We start from the raw sequence: 18,750 nt of genomic DNA on the forward strand, positions 1-18,750 counted from the left end.
CTGTAGCACTCTACAGTTTCCACCTCATGCAGATTGTGATAAGTTAACCAGGGTCTGAAAATTCTTCTCCTTCTTGGCCGTGGTCTATTATCATTAGCAGCAGCAGCATAAACTTCAGTCTGTTTCATATACACACGAATTAAAGCAACAGCAGGACCTTACATTCTTTCTGTGTAGGCTCCTTTCCATGGCTGTATTCTAATAGGTTTTGGAATTCACAGGGAAAACCAGCACTGAGTCTAGGCAGTTGCTATATGTATAGCTTGTTGAATAGCTCTTCCATCTTGGATTGGTTGATTATGACAATTCAGCTGCTTATGCTGTAATTAGCATGACACTGTGTTTATAGTGGTTGCGTGGCTCTACACAACATATAGAGCTGTTTATTGAATACAAAACAGTGCGCTACTGTGTGGCTGTCGCAGTGTGAAGTGCTCACGGTCTTAACGAATTGTGTAGGGTTTATTGAATCTGCCCAGTCATTTAAAACTATGTATTTAATGTTTGAATACCACTCAGTTACATAATTAGTATGTTGGGTTATTGCATGTAATAATGTTACTTCTTTCCACTGAAAATGTTTATAAATCGCTTATTAAAATTCAATGTTTTACTCTTTAAAGCATTTTGCAGAGGGATTCAAACCCCTGCCATACCTCTCAAGTGTACAGAGTTTTGCAGAATGGACAGATTTTTCATCCCTTTTTCATTAAATTGTGTTTTCTGGCAAATTATTGGCAAATCACAAAAAACTGAAGTTGGAAAATAATGACAGACATTTGAGTTTCAGACCATACTCTTTAGAAAATTCATGCTAATGCAAGACCTGTTATTCTATCAACTTTCTAAGTTTGTAAGAGAAATATTTAAAAATTGCCCCTATTTTTGTGTCTTTGTCCCAGTTTTATTTATGGCTTTGTCAAGATTTCTTGTTTCTAAGGGGTTGAGAGGCATGCTTGCCACTCTGCGATCACTGTATCTGAGAGAAGAGTGAAAACTGTAACATGCTGCGGTCTCAATCTTTAAACAAGAAAAGAAACAAGTCACACTTGTGATTGTATATTACAGAATTAATCACAAATGTCTCTCACTTAAGCTTGGCACCATAAAAACTGAGATATGCCATTTTGCTTTTCAGTAAAGATCATCTAGCAAAACTGCATGTTCTGCTTTATAGTCATTTGAGCTTTACCCATATAATGCAGTCAAATTTGTCAGTAGTACCTTTGTCTGTACTGTTTTGTACTTTCCTGCACCAGATTTGAATTGACTTTAGTTTTATTAGCTGTTTCATTAACAATAAGGCAACTTTGGCGTGTTAAGTTTTAAAATCAAGGTTGATGTCATTGTTAACAAAAGGACAAGGAAGTCACGGTGGGCACTGTTTTGATTTGTTTGCACTTGAACTAACCGCAGGCTATGTAAGTAACATTAGGCAATCCAATATATCTTGCTTAGAGAAGCACTTACATTACAGTAAGGAAGTCAACTTGGGCAATATTTATAGGAAAAGTCATGCAATGTATAGTGGAAGGAAGTGTTAATTTTTACATGGTTGTGATGAAATATTACATGCTCGTTTTATTTATCAACATGCATCTGCACTTTCAATGCAGCAATGTTTTAAAATGATCTATCATTTGTATGGTGCAACAGCATTTCTAAGTGCCACACAAATTACTGTTAGTAGTACCACCTACAGAATTATAAAAATGCACTTTAGATTATCTGAATGTGAGTGCAATATGATTTTGAAGTGTATTGAGTGCAGTGTGTGCGACAAATTATACAAATAATTGTGTAATTTACTTTTTACAGTGCTGTTTGTAGCTTCAATAAATGCAAACCACATTATATATAAATATATATATATATAAATATATATATATATGTATATGTATACATATACGTATATATATATATATATATATATATATATATATATATATATGTGTATATGTATACATATACGTATATATATATATATATATATATATATATATATATATATATATATATATATTTGCTCAACTATTGATGAACATTCTTCATCAATAACTATACAATGATAACAATTGTTTAATTATATTTGCTTGCATTAGTCATCTGTCCCTTCAACACTGCACTTTCTAAACCACTTGTCCTGATGAGAAGTGCAGATGGAGGAAGCTGAACAGGACAAAACAACAGACTTCCTTGCCTTGACTTAAGTGCAAACCTCATCCTGTGAAATATAACCTCTCCAGTCTGTCCTGGGTTTGCCCTGGAGCATCCTTTTAGTTAGCCATAGCTGGTACACCTCCCAAACAAGGCACCACTGGGTATCTTTATTAGGTGCCCAAACCATTCCTCATAATCAGCAGGAACAGTGGCTTTGCACTAACATGCCAAACTCCATGAAGAGTGAGCCCACTAACCTTGTAAAGAAATCTTCATGTTTGTCCAGAGAGGGTATCCATATGAAAAATTGAAGGAAATTTTAGAACAGATATTATTGGTTAGGATGGACAAGTTCCCACCAGTTTTAACTAGTGGGATTATAACTAACAACAACAGTGGGAAAGTAAAAGAAATGGACTGTGCCTTTCCTGTTCCTATTAGTACTGATTGCTATAGTATCAAACAGGTAATTTCCAACAACTGGAAAGTTATTTTGGGAAACCGAGACTTAGCTAGAGTACTAGGGGACCATCCACACTTCATTTATAAAAAGGCTGCAAGTGTAAAGTCTATTTTAGAAATAGGAGAACACAAAACTGTTAGAGGAGCCACTGGCACTTACCCATGTTATAACTGCAAACAATGCAGGTTTATTGATTCATCAAAAAATATATTTTTCACATTAATAAAATGGTGGTCAGTAAAGGCAGATGCAACTGCAAAAGTATGGGGGTAGCATATTTGGCAACCTGCTCCACCTGTCATAATTTCTATGTGGGGAAAACAACCAGAGCCCTTTATAAAAGGATTTATGAACATTGTTTGGCTATTAGAAATAAATATACTAATTATGCTTTAGCCAAACATGCTTTGAAGTGTTCTAACTTCAGGAAATTTGTATTTTTTGTGTTGGATGAAATAGATTTGACTCCATTTGTCACAGAATTTAATAATGCCCTGGAAAACAAGGAGCTTAGATGGCAGGTTTTCCTTAGGGCAGATCACATTCCTGGTCTGAATGAGACCTTAAATGTTAAATGTCTTTTAAATAGCACATTATATTATTAAATAGTTTATTTGAGAAGTATTATTATAGTAGGCACACATCTGTATGTGCGATATGCTTTTTGTATACATGTCAAGTCTTATATTTCACATTTGATATTTTTGTCTTTAAAAATGGCATGTATTAATGAACAATTAGATTAATTAACATTTGATTGGTTTATTTATTAATCAATTTTGTATTTAAACAGGACTAATTGATTTACTGGTCAATTCTGAAGAAGTTCATTGTGATTAAAACGAAAGACAGCGCTTAACTTTTTAGCTGTGTAGATAGTCATCATTTTGTCTTTTTTTCACGGCTTTGTTCTGAAGTTTATCCTGGTTTTTGTGAATTTGGTGGTTTTTACATTACCAGGAAAAGACATCATCCAGCAAATAGCTGGATGGACTGTGTGAAAGAAGACCTGTTACAGTCAAGCATTACTGTTGAAGAAGGTAGGGGAGTGGCATAGAATCGACAGAGAATGTAGAGAGATGGTGACAGTTACATACATACAAATATTTCAAGCATGGGTATTAATGCCCTTCTAGCTTGCCAATATACCAAAACACTTGTTCCCATAATAAGTATCCAAGCCGTTCTTAAAAATATCTAAACTAGCACTTGCTTTAATGTAATTTGGTAGTCTGTTCCATGCATCAGCTACTCTGTCAGAAAAGCAATTAATACACTTTTCATTCCTATAGAATCTTCTACATAGGTGGTCTGATGATTTTCTAGTACTTTTTGATAACCCCACACATTCCCAAAGGTAGATGTCTCTAAATGATAAAATACCTCCAACTCCACAATCCATGTACTAAATCCAAAAGAAACTCTTCACACCAGCAGGTCGGAACCAATAGCAGCAGTATTCACATAAACACACACTAGTTTAGCGCTTTCTTCCCTACTGAAGGAACTTCCAGAACAATGTCATTTCCATAACCCAGTCTTTTTATACAAAACCACACCCATTTGACTAATTGAATAATCACCAATCAACTCAAAAGCACATAAGAAATGCACATAAAAAATGCCTAAAATACGTATTACATTCACATCAAAACATGACATAAAAACCTGCTTTCTTTTTGTTATGCATTAAAATACATATAATGGCATTAAACACAGTTTATGCCATTACCCTAAAATATGCTTTAATTTCAATATACAAGCAATGTTTACATTTTTGTTAATACCAGGTGGTTGGGTAGCATTTAACCTAAGCTGCCACCTTAACTCACAGATGTCTAGATGCACATTAAGCACAGTCCCCTGAGCATCCTTAACCAACTGCTGCAAAATTGAAAATCTAAAAATGTGGTCCTTAGTTTCAAATACGTGCCTACTCAAAGCATTGGTCATTTTACAATTTCTTATGTCCAAAAGATGTTCATTAAACCTCTCCTTAAACCGTCTACAGGTTTTTCTCACATAAAAAGCAGGACATGACTAGCACTTAACTAGGTATACCACATTTTTGCTGCAACAGTTGAAATGCCCTGTTATGTGAATGTTCACACCATTTAACTTAAAATATTCTGAAATCTCTGCTATATTCCTACAGCAATTCCCCATACCACATCTAAAATTCCCCCATCTCCTAGAAGAAACAGTTGCATCCTCATGTCCCTTGGATTCAAGCAGATTTTTAAATTATCTATCTTTTCTGTAAACAATCACAGGGGCAGACCCCACTCTTTGTGCAATGTGATGATCATATAATAGAATTTCCCATTTATGCCTAAGGATTCCAGCAACTGCCTTAGCATCCAAACTGAAAGTTGTAATGAAACTAAGCTTCTTATTGGGCCAATCTATTTTAGCTTTCTGCAAAACCTCCAATCTCAAATTGGCTCCATCTGACCTGCCCAAAATAGGCTTGTAAATACCATCTGCCCACTTTATTACTACTTCCTTAGCCACCTTGCTCATCAATTTACTAGGGTATGCCCTCTTTATAAACATTTGGGAAATAAAATCCACCTCTGCCTCGAAGGCATCATCCTCACTCACCATTCTGGCAGCCCTCACAAACTGCCTCTTAACAGTGGACTTCTTTTGTGAATGGGGATGCAAACTATCAAAATTCAAATATGAATTTGAAAAGGTTGGTTTACAATGAATTCCTGAAACTAATCTACCTTTTCCTTTATCTATAGTTCCATACTATAATCAAAGGTAAACTTTAAAAATTCTACTGTACCAATCTTCACTGCCATCCCATACAAGAAATATGTTGTCCAAAAATCGAGTGTAACAAAAAATATACCCATAAAACTCACTGTTAAAGACATATTCTTGTTCTCAATGAGACATGACATAATTTGCAAATATGGGGGCACACACTGCCCCCATAGCTACACCAGTGGCCTGCTTGAAATACTGACCCTCAAAATAAATATAGTTGTTCTTTAGGACAAGCTCCATTAAAACTAACAGCATATTGATAGTGTCCTGATCATACATACCTGTTTTTAGTAACTGAATCTCAAGCCAACTCAGACCAGCCTCATGTGGTATGACTGAAAATAAATTACAAACATCAATGGTAACCAAAACAATGTTATTACAAAATTGGACCCTGTTTAGTTTTTCCAGAAAATGCCAGGAATCCTTACAAATATACTCAAAGCACCCCAAACCTTTTTGCAAATGTGAATCTAAAAACCTACTCATAAAACAGGTCTTTGCCTGCTTACCATCAGCTATGGGCCTAAACTTTGGATTGTTCAGCCCTTTGTGAATTTTAGGGATGCCAAATATATTAGACACCATAGGATGGTCATTCCTTATAAATCTGTATTGGTCCTCATTCAACTGACCTTCCAAAACCATGTACTCTAGCCTCAAATCAATGGTTCGATTCATAATATTAATCTCATTGAGGGAACTTTCCTCATAAACTTCTTCCATTAGTAGGGTGCCCATGGCATTGGAATAATCACTAGCATCCATTATCACTAAGCCACTTCCCTTATCGGGCTTCATGACATGAATATTCTGATATTTCACAATTTCCATGAGCAATTGGTGCTCATCCTTAGTTAAATTGTAGTCAGGAATCTTTTTTATATTCCTTAATTGCTTCCTAATGTCTTTCTCACAAACGTTCTCATAAATAGCAATACAATTTTTACTTGGTGGGTTAAATGTACTTGGCTTTCTTAATAACAATCACCAGTTATGGTTTTGAACACCACCAAACCACATTTTGCAATTAAGCTTTCACACAAATAATTTAAGATCAATGAGCACTTGTGCAACATTGCCCCTCCTGCTTGGAACAAAAGTTAAACCTTTTGAGAGCAAATTAGCATGCTCTGGAGTTAAAGACCTCCTGGAATAATTATATATTTTAAAATCACCACTCATATTGGTTATAACATGTGGTACCAAGTATTTTTCATTCAACAGGGCTATCAAAACATCCAGCTCGTCTTGCTCATAATATATTGTATAACAGATACATCACATTGCTGTTCAAAGTTACAAAAATCCTCACTCAAGCCCACAGAATCTGCATTACTACATAAAAATCCTGATTCAACATTTTTCTCCCCAATGACCATACCAGGAAGCACACATTGCTGTTCACTTTCACAAAACCTCTCAGTTATAATTTCTGTTGCTGCACATTGCTGTTCAAAATCACAAAACTCCACACTCAAGCCTTCAGATTCTACATTTCTACATAAAAATCCCGTTTCAACATTTTTCTCCCCAATGACCATATTAGGAAACACACATTGCTGTTCACTTTCACAAAACCCCTCATTTCCAATTTCTATTACTGTACAAGTCATTGAAAGTCTTGTTTGCAAATAGCTACCAGCCTCCTGGCTGATGCTATTAGATTTAAAAGTACTTACAGCTGGAAATTCATAAATCACCAACTTCTTCAGTTCCGCCGGGGATAATTCCGAACCCTCTGTGTCTTCAGTCTTGCCCCTTGCCTGCTGTACTCCCTTTGTCTGTCCCCTGAAAAATGGGGCTGCTGCTGCTCTCTTTCTCTCAATCAGTTGGAATGCCGTAAATCACCTGGCATTGGCAATGGCATTGTTCTGAAGAAGTCCCTTCAGTAGGGAAGAAAGCGCTAAACCAGTGTGTGTTTATGTGAGTAAAGCTGCTATTCATTCCGACCTGCCGGTGTGAAGAGTTTCTTTTGGATTTAGTTGTCTCTAAATGCACTACATACCTGAATAAGATCTCCTCTTAGATAGCTGTAAGAGACACTGTACAAGTTCAAATATTTTAGTCCTTCATAATAATTTAAATTTTCACATACATGATGCCCTTGGTATATTTTCGCTGTACTCTTTCCAATTTACTCATGCTTGTTTTCTTATAGGGTTTCCATATTGTTATTCCATACTCATGTTTGGGTCTAATGCAACTAACAAACAATGACTTCATAATTTTTTGACTTCCTGGACTTTATAAATCTTTTTATACAACCTATAGTTCTAAAACATTCATTAACTAATTTGTTAATATGAGTAGAAAAATGCATAGCTAAATCTACCAATATACCCAAGCCCTTAAATGAGTCTAAAGTTTCAATCACTGTGTGCTGTAGTAAATATTCACCTTTCAATTTATGTCTCCCAAATCTCATATGTTTATTTTTTGCTGTATTTATCAGCATATTATTCCTCTATGCCCAAATAGTCAATTTATTCAAGTTATTTTTCAGACATGCCTTATCTGTAACACATGTAGTCAGTTTATCCAATTTCAGGTCATTTGCATATAGACTGTAGAACACCTCAGATTAAAAAGTTAGGTCTGAAAGACAATCTGAACAAGAAAGGGCCTAGGACAGAGCCCTGTGGGATACCCTGACTGTAACCAAGCATTTCACCTGTCCAGTTGCTGTATGATACTTGATATGTCCTGTTTGTAGGCCATGCTGCTATCCATCTTATCAAGAGTACATCAATACCTACTTGTACTAATTTATTGATCAGTGTTACATGTATGACCCTGTCAAATGCTAAAGTTAAATCTATATAAATTACATCACAGCACAATTTTTCATTCATAGCTGTTATTATACTGTTTTAGAACATCATGTTACAGGTGGTAATAGATCTGTTTTCAACATATGCATGCTGATATATGGTTTCAAGTCCCAACCTATCCAGTTCTGACAGTAACTTATCCAATATTACCTTATCCATTATTTTCCCACAACATGAAAGTAGACTTAAGGAGTTATATGACTCTGGGTTAGTCCTACTCCCCTTTCCCTTAAAGACAGGTTTAATAAGCGCATGTCTGCAATCTTGAAGATTCTCCCCATATTTATATGACCTAGAGAATAATAGATATACTGGTACTGTAAGTTCTTGCTGAAGTGTACTCAGGTCATTTTTACTAATTCCGTCTCCTCCCTGTGGTCTGTTTGGATCCAGTTTGCTCAGTTTTTTTTCAATATAATCTAATTTGATTCCAGTATCTGGGATTACCTGGATGTCACTAGGACAACTTATCACCCCTTTTGTGGAGCAAAACATTTTGCATAAGATTTTGTAAATATCTTTATAATCTGTTGAGTCCAAGAATAAATTTTAGAATCTGCACACAGTTTATCAATTTGTGTGTCTTTACTCCTTCCACGTCTTATGCATGTATAAAAAGGTTTCCTGTTATGCTCAATATCTTTATATAAATTTTCTTCAATTTTTTTATGGATTTTGTCTGACACTATACTTAATCTCTTTGTCCAGCTTGTGTATTTCTGTTTTCAAAGTTGTAGTTTGATTTCTCCTTCATTTCTTATATTTTTTTGTCTCTCACCTTAATCAGATTATCTTGTTCTTATGGACATATATATCCCCCTGATGTTGTACGCCTAGATCCTGATGTTAAACATTTTTTTTTTTGCCCTCAAACAATTTTGCTTTCAAAAGTTTCCACATTCCATCTGCAGTTTTTCCACTGAACACCTCACTCCAGTTAATTTTGCATAGTGACTGCTTTGCTTCTACAACATCCTGACCCCATGTAGAAAATGGGAAAAAGTACTTTGCTGATGAAGATGAGATCTACAGACAGCCATACTAGCCTTATAGGGAAAACCTTATTTCTTTAACTTGATAGTTTCACTTGCCGCTGGGCATCCAACTGCAGGAGTTAGGGTTATTGCCATGACAAGTTCTGACCACTGTTATGCCTCAGCTCATTGCTCCTATTTCAACTAATGAGGTCTTGACTTTAGGGTCCATTTGGGCTCCATATGTCTATCTTCAAATGGTATATAGGAAAAGGTCTTCTGGTTGGTTGGCATAATGGTTAAAGTGTTTACCTTATAAACACAAGGTGCAATGTTTGATTCTCACATGGGATAAATGGATGGGCTTAAAATGGCCCATAAGGGCAGTTAGCCTAGTACTAATCTATGAACCTATGAACTAATCCAACAAAAAAGGATCTGCCCAGCCAGTACCTTAACCTTCTTACTCAATTCACAACCAAGTAGTTATCAAACGATAACTCAACACCTCTCTTGACTTAAGTGTCTAGAATGTTTGACCTCATATCTGATAACATAGTTGCAAAATTGATCATTGAACTTTGTTCCAGTAGGAGGTAGGTTTCAAATCAGCCTTGATCGTAGTTTTCATTATGGACAATCCATGACTAACATGGAAGTCTAGTTACAATTCACCGGTCAGTGTCAGACCATGCAAGTCATTCTCTCAGTCACACTCTCTTGACTATCTCCATCATTTCAACCTTGGTTATTAATGACTCTTAGTAGGACTACAGAATTGCAGGTGGCACCCAATCAAGCATTATACTCCCAGCGTTCAACAGACCCAGATTGTCTGAACAGTTTCTACGAACAAATGCATAGGCAGATGGAGATTTCCTTTTTATGCATTTTTCCATAGTAGTTAAGGGGACTATCTCATTAACTGACACAAACCCTAACTGCATAGTTCTAACCCATGAGCTGGACTTACCCACTGGTTTGTGATCATTTACACATCCACTAGCATCGCCTGATGGGAAGTTCAACTAGAAACATCACTCCTATCAGAAAATCTGATTCCACAATCAATGCTTGTACAGAGGTTAGACCAACTGGATTTTCCTGGTGCTTTGTGACCTCCTACACTAGTTATTCCTTCCTCATCATTGAAGCAACACTACATTACACTTCACAAGAGTCAGTTTCTATTGCCAGAGTCTAACCCATCGTAATCCTACTCCAACCTGCCACTTGACTGGCATGACACCAATCCCTCCTTTGCCTTGTGCATGGTAGATCTACACAGTAGCTCCATTGAGATTTGGGTGCTTTACTCAATGAAGCTATATGGGTCACCACCTATTAGTTGCTTCCTAAGGAACAGCTTCCCTATGACAGTCTCCAGGAGTAGGTTAGAGTTTCAATGTTCTGGGCAAGGGCATGTGATTTTAAGTTTATCATTACTGATCTGAAATTTTGATTACTCTTTGTCCTGTCTCCTTAGAGTAATTTTCCAAGGGTGACTCTACCAAGGCCACAAATGTATGAACAGCAGAGCTTTTAACAAGTATAGGGGCATGCAAGACCTTCCAGCACGACAAAGTCAAAATATCACTAATGGTAAATGGTTATGTAATACTGCATATCCTACTAGGGATGCATTTCTTCTGTACGTATAAACTTAATAGTGCAGTGTATCGAAGTACAAAACATTGTACACTGTTTCCAGGAGAATGACAACTTATATATAGAAAGTATTTGGGTATTATGGTTTAAATCCCCTGATATTAGTTTTGTTAGATGAAGCTATAATTTTGTTGGATGACAACCTGAGAGATATGCATATCAACTGTCCCTTGAGAATTTGCATGCATAATTCTCTTTATGCAGCCTTGGTCATATGCTTCAAGTTGCAGCTTCACTTATGTGTTCCAAACTGCAGCTTTAGTCCTCTGATTCAACTTAACTCCATGAGTCTTTTCATTACTCAGAAAGGGAGAAAAGCCTTAAAAAAGCTCTGATTTAAGACTGCTCAATGACAGGTGTGATGATGTGAGGTATTGGCATCTATTCCAGGGAGAATAGGGCAGTGCATGTGTAACATATCCCAGCATAGTTAGCTGCAATTTTGTAAAGTATTTTGTGTCATTTGACTATCACACTGATTTGTACAGAGGCTTGTGTTAAAAAAATTATCAACAGTGTTATTATAACTGATTAAATGTATATGTTTAAACAAAGAATTCTGGAAGGGGAAGAGTAGAAGTTTTTGAAACTGTTCTATAGCTTTCAGATGCTACAGCAGATCTTAGCAAAGTTCTGAGTATGTATTATACCAGAGTCAGGTGATCAAATGTGATGTCATTCTATAACCAGTGCTGACAGGCTGGAACTCTCACAGCAGTTTGTTTTCTTTTGTTTTCTTTGGAACCTGATATAAAGATCTATATCAGTTATCACAGTTAGTTGAGTTGATTTGAGTTCCGTTCAGTGTAAGTTTGAAACTCATTACTTTGCCTTGTGGAAGTAAGCATCTCAGCATCCTATCTTGCCTTGCTGTATTAATTGTTAGCTAGGGAGCAGTTATTCTTTAAGCAGTCAAGAAATACAGTGATATTAGTTAATTATTGTTTTTTCTGCGTCTGTGTTATTTTTCCTGTAATTGAAACTCTGTTTTTTATTGTAGTTAGAGATTTAGTATTCTCATGTTTTCTATTTTATTATTTATTATTAAATTCTTTATATCTTTCCATGTGGATGGTCTTTTGGAGAATAATTCTAACATATTGAGAGTACTTGTGCTTATTTTGGTGATGCTTTCGTCACTCCAAAAAACTTTGCTGCTTTGGTTATACTCTACCATTTATATTAGCATTGATTTTACTCAATATAATAGGATACCTTTGTAAGAGCCTTAGAGTGGTTGACTGGTGGCAGCATGGTTACCTTATAGTCTGGGCAGAATGGGTACAGCTAGTAAATCTGTGCCAGCCTTTCCCAGGGGTGCATGTGTGTGAAAATCAAATACCCAGGTGTAGGTGTATCAGCTACTTGAATCTGGAATCATAGATAGACTTACTAAGCTGGGCATTAATCCCTACATCACTCGATGGGTTGCCAACTGGCTTACTAACAGAACCCACACTGTAAAAGTAGCCAACTCTAAATCCAGCTCCAGACAAGTGACAAGTGGAGTACCTCGGGGTACAGTCCTGGGACTGCTCTTGTTTGGCAACTACTTCTCTGAAGTACAGGCCAGCACTAAGGGACTCTGGCTAACAAAGTTCACAGATGACTGCAAACTTGGAGGCATTATTGAGTTCCCAGATTATGTGGATACTCTACAAAAGGGCCTTACAGAAACAGATGCTTGGTGCCAGAGCCTTGGGCTCAACCTCAGTGCCAAGAAATGTATAGTTATCCCTTTCGAGGAAAAAAACATGTAGCCGTGAATTACCACATAGGTGGCAGTACACTAAACACCGAAAGTGTGATAAGAAACTTAGGGACACAGGTGGACAGTGGTCTCACCTTCGATAGCCACATCACCACAACAGTCAGGAAATCCTTCTATGTGGCACACCTCATCACTAAGGGCTTTTCATTCAGAAAAAAATGAGGTAATTCTCCCACTATACTCATCCCTCATTAGACCCATTATAGAATACAATTCCCTGTTTGGTATGTACCTCTCAAGACATCTGCAACAACTAGAAAGGCTGCAGAAATACCTCACTAAAAGAATCACAGGCCTAAAGCAGATGCCCTATGCTGACCTCCATAAAAAACTCCAGCTATACTCTGTCACATATTGTCTACTCAGAGGCGATCTCTGCTTAACATACAAGGCCATGTCAAACCCAGAGCTGTTGAACATGCTACACTTAAAGAAATCCTAATCCCTCAGAGCCACACAATCTAGGGCTCTAAACCTTGTCATCACAATAAACAAAACATGATGGTGGGATAGGTTCCTGACCCAGAGACTCCCCAGCTCTGGAATAGACTGCCTCTTTGGCCCTTTTCAAAAGGAACCTTGACGACTGGATGGGAGAAAGGAAATTCACCCTGGGGATCACATCAGTCGCCCTGCTAGACAGGATTCCAGGGAAGTAAATAGTGTGGGAAGAAATAGCCAGGGAATTATTATGGCTAGGCTTGTATAGGCCCTGAGGCCGATAGCCTAGTACCAACCTATGAAACTATGAACCTATGAGTACAATGCTCCAAAGTGATTCTTGTTTGGGATCTGGATAGACAGATAGTCCAGTCCTAGGTCTGGAAGTGTTCCCTGTGTTCTCCTGGGGGAAATTGTGTTTGATGAAGAGAGCAGCATCTGAAAATACTGTGTAAATCCATTCCTGTTTTTAGTGACCTTCTCTCACTGGTGTCAGTGCTGAGGACTGAGGCTCCTTGATTAATGGCCCAGGGTAGACAGGCCATCACATATTGGCATCACTGGTGAGGATTGAGGCTTCTTTATTACTGCCCAGAGTAGATAGGCTGTCAGAGCAGATTTAAACTCTTTTTTTACACCTAAAATAGAATGTGCTCCACTGAATCTTTTGAATGGCTAATATTTTTCTATTGACTTCAGCTTCTTTTTTAATAAGATCACCCTAGAAGAACAGAAGGGAATTCTTCCCAGTGTCTTAACAAGCCTTCCCATAATCACTGTAATTATCACCACAAGAATCCCTGGAAAAAGACAAGGGGCTCTGCTGAATCCACAGATTCAGAAATAAAATGAAATAAGTCAAATGAGTAAAGTGTAGCTGTCACTACTGCTGCAGTTCCATTTCAATGTCTTTGTAATTAGAACTGCAGATAGACTAGTAGAAAATATTTTTTCTTTTACACAAAACAATAATCTTTCTTCTACACAACTCTCACCATACCAGACATGTAAAGATCAGTCTGCATGTTCACAATTTGTTCAAATCAACATTATGCAGTGAAGATATTTTTCTGTGTCTGCATGACTTATGGAGACATTATTTTATTAAAAAAGTATTTCTTTTTGTCGAGGTATTTCCTACATTGAGCTAAAACTCCTCAAGGCAATTACAACATAAATACATTAAAACTCCTACCTGCAAACAGAAAACACATGAATTCTCAGGTGGAGTAAATGCAACACCATTAAATCAACACTCAGACACTTGAAAGTTGAGTGCTAGCATGGGTCCAGATTGTGTGTGGGTCATATTCTTAATCCCCGCTGCACGTCAATCCTGCACCACTCCAGCATCCTACATAAAAAACACACACACACACACACACACACACACACACACACACACACACACACACACACACACACACACACAGTCAGTACTAGCATTACAGGTATTACAATAGGAAAATAACAAATGAAAATGTCCACACGAGGATGCTAACTAATATAATTTATAAACCCTTTAAAAGGTCCAGCTCAAACAAACCCATACTCCAGATCTAGTCAGACATCACTAACATAGGCAAACAAAAACAAGAAAACACTTACAGAAACATGTATTTGAATATAACTATATATAACTGCATTTGCTCATCTTACACCACTAGCAAACATCAATCAAATACTTGCATTTGGTACTGTTGACATGAGAAAAGAAGTTTGTTTTAGATGGTGATTGCACTTTCTTGGTGATCAGGTTATGTAATAAGGGGGTGTGAAGATGAAAGCAGAAACCTATGTAACTACAGGTTTTTATGGGTTTTGTATTTGGTTTGTATTTTTTAGCAATCACAAATGCAAGTCTGTTTTGGTTGATTTTGTAGTTATGTTGTGCTGTTGCAGTGCATGTCATTAACCACTACAGAGTTGCTTGTTTGTGATCAACTGTATGAAGGATAGCCATTTGAGTTTTCATTATACACACACATACATATATATACATTTTACACTCATACACACATATGCATACACACAAGTGTGTGTTGGGTCTATATCAATTCAGCAAAAAACCTATTTGTCGAATCACTATTCATTGACCCCAAATTGTCGACACCTCTCCTTATTGAAGGGCCGTTACATCAAACTTTTACACAGGGAAAAGAAATGGACGTCTAACCTGTCGCCCATCACTAAACTCTAAAAATGTAAAACCCACCCATGTGTGGGGCTTCAACCACCACACCACCCCTAACTAAATATACCAACTCCAAGATTGTACAACAGTGGGGAAAAGGGCAAATTCCTGATGATGGCCAACCGCTGCTTCTCCCTGTGAAAAAGTTCAATGATATGGCTGTTCAATGAAGAGAGCTTTCAAAATTTGGGGTCTATAACTAGAAAAGTTTAACATGTAAAATTTATTAGAAAGATGCGAAACTTACCCATATAACAAGTGTTATTTATTACCTGAGCACATTTCAAATATTGGCAAAAATAGGTACTATGTTTAAAAAAAAAAGATATAGGTGAAAAGAGAGCACAGTTTAAAGCCAAGGGGTAGATGTCTCAGAGTTGACATAATGAATTATTGTTATTATTCCCAGAAGGGCGATGAGTGATAAGAACATACTTTCTGAAGAGGAAGTGTGAACAAAATAGAGGAATTTAAGAATACATGCAAAAGCATAAGACAAGGCTTATGATGGGAAATAAAATGAAAACATAAGCTGATGGTTATACAGGACCTGTAGTGTGTCTAAAATGAAAGAAGATAAGCAAATTAGGTATGCCAGACCTTCTCATCTAACACAAAAAAATGTGTTTCTGTGTATGTAGCACTCTTGCAGTTTTGACACTCATCTAATATATCTGAGGAAGATAATTTCTTCAGCTGTGTATGGCTAGTTCAACTATTCCACTTTGTCTTCCCAAGTCAACTTAACTAGTATCACAAAAGCAAAAAAAAATGCCTCAACAAACTAGGAGCACGTATACTTGAATTAATGACAATATAATAAATGCAACATCAAAAATTACCATTTTGCAGTGGGCAAGTCATTTTACACCCCTTTTGTGGGGAGCTTTGCTCTTACATTATTATTATTACTCCAAGGTCAATACACCTCAGAGAAAAAGTAATCATTGAAAGGCAGCAAAAAAACTAAAAAAAACTTTCTTTAGGAGCCTGTGAAACTGGAGCATCTACTAAGCAGATATATATGATCAATAGGATCTAACTTGCATGTATCTTCAAAAAACAATGACAGAAGCAACTGATAACTCAAGCTGTTTTATTTCAACAATTGAGATATGATCTCAGGGTATCCCAACAAGTGACTGTAATACTAAATTGGTCTGTTAGGCATTAGCTCTCAGATGCAGGCAGAGTATGAAGCGAGCCTAAACCAGGCTTAACTTTGCTCTAACTTGTTCATGCCTACATAAAGATGACCAGGTACTACTGATTACAGAAGTAGGTGTAATCCACATCCTTAAATATGTTAAAAAATATCAAAAGCATAACAACAGACAACCTGTAGTACACAGATTTATAAAATTCTATACAATCCATTGCTTTATGGATCTTCTCCTTTCAGCTTTTCCCAGTTAGGGGTCGCCACAGCAGAGCAACAGTCCACAGAATGATTGGCAGTGGAGTTTTATGGTGTGGAGTTGCCAGCCCGGCACCCAGTCTTCCACAGAAGGCACACACATGCACACACTCACACCTAGGGCCAAGTTGGAGTGCCCAGTCCACCTACAGCATGTCTTTGGGATTAAACTGGAACACCTGGAGGAAACCCACACAACCACAGGTAGGACATATAGACTCTACACAGAAGGCACCCCAGCCAAAAATCAAACCAGAGAACCTCTTGTTGTGTGGCAGCAATGCTAACCACTGCCCAACCGGGGCCACGCCCATTACTTTATGGATACAGATTCAAAATCTACCGATTGTTATGGATTTTAGAGTGCTTGCATCTTTTACGTGATTCACATTTAAATGATCATAGGACAATGAGTGCACGCAGCTCTACAAAATAATATCAAACCTTGCTGCCTGATATGGTACCGATAAGGCACAGCATCTTAAGATTTTTTATTTTATTTTACATTTGTTTACCGGGCTAGTCTAGCTGGATATATGTCCATTTTCAGTAGAGGCCCTGGGAGAAAAGCTCCATACATAAAACTACACTACAAGACATATTAATAAAAATTTAAGTGCAATAAGAATATACATTTAGTAATAAGAACAACAAATACTTAAGGCACACACAAAAATACACTAGGTCAGTAGTAGCATCACAATTAAAATGCTAAAGATTAGCAGTTAGTTTCAATAATTCGGAGAGAAAGAAGTATAACGAGATTAGAAGGGATTAATGTAGAAATACAAGAGAGGAGAAGAGAGAGAAACAAAAGTCTAGAAGGGGAAGAAAGAAGAAGATGGAAATGAGGGCAGGGGAGACAAAGGAGGAGTGAGTCGGAGCATAAGAGGAGAGCAATAGGGCAAGAAAAAAAAGTAAGTGTATGTGTAGCTAATAAGACAGTAAATAGTTAAGGTAGAGTAGGGGGGAATAAAAAGGTTAGTCAGGAGTCCTACAGGAACAAAGCCAGTGATTTTGGAAGTACAGTTTGATTTTTTGTTTGAAGAGTGGTAAGGAGGTGATTAGAGTAATATCTGTGGGTAGCAGATTCCATGTCCTACCTACAGTATTAGTGAACAGAGAGTCACCAGCTAAGTTATGAGATTTTACAGATTTGGTCATGAGTTTAGAAGAAGATCAAGGGAGGTAAGATTGCTATAAGGGATTAAAAGTTTAGAGAGTATAGGGGTGTTATCAGGTTGGTAAAGTATCTTGTGGGCAATAGTAAGTTGTGAGATCATAAGACAGTTTTGTAGCTCTAGCCAGCCTAGGAGTTTTAGGTTATGACAGTGATGTGTTCTGAAAGGGTTACCGTGGCAAAGCGGCAATGCTATTGTAACAAACTGCTAGTTTATTTAGGTTAGCCTTCTTAAGGTTAGTGAAAATAGGTGATGCGTAAAGAGAGTAGATATCAGATGGGAGTGGGACAGTAGCCCTGGTAGTAGGTGTGAGAAATGGCTTAATACGTATAATGATCCTATTTTTTGTTAACTGTTTTGATGATGTTGTTGGTATGTTGATCAAAAGTGAGATTGTTATCAATGGTTACGCCTAGTAGTTTTGTTGTCAGGTCAGGAGAGATGACAGTGGTGTCATTTGACAAGATGTTGAAGTTTAATGGGGAGGCTCGAGTGGTAGGAGTGAAAAGGAGCAGTTTAGTTTTTTTAGCATTGAGGAGGAGGTACCGTCTAGTAAACCAGGTTTCTGCAGTGTTGAAGGTAGTTTGAGTTAGTGAGAGTAGCTCTGAGGAGGTAGATGCTGAACAAATAATAGTGGAGTTGTCAGCGTATTGGATGCAGGTAGCTTGAGGGATTACAGTGTTAAGATCGTTTATGTAAAGGGAGAATAGAAGTGGCCCAAGAATGGAGCCCTGTGGTACTCCAACAGAAACAGGCAATAAGGAAGAGATATGGTTGTCCCAAAGAACGGCTTGTTGTCTGTTGCTTAGATAAGAAGTAAACCATTTAATAGCCAGGTTATCAAATGAGAGGGATTGAAGGATATTAAT

Source organism: Protopterus annectens, chromosome 5.part0 (genome assembly GCF_019279795.1).
Source record: "Protopterus annectens isolate FY-2018-M chromosome 5.part0, PAN1.0, whole genome shotgun sequence".
Classification (NCBI taxonomy): Eukaryota; Metazoa; Chordata; order Ceratodontiformes; family Protopteridae; genus Protopterus; species Protopterus annectens.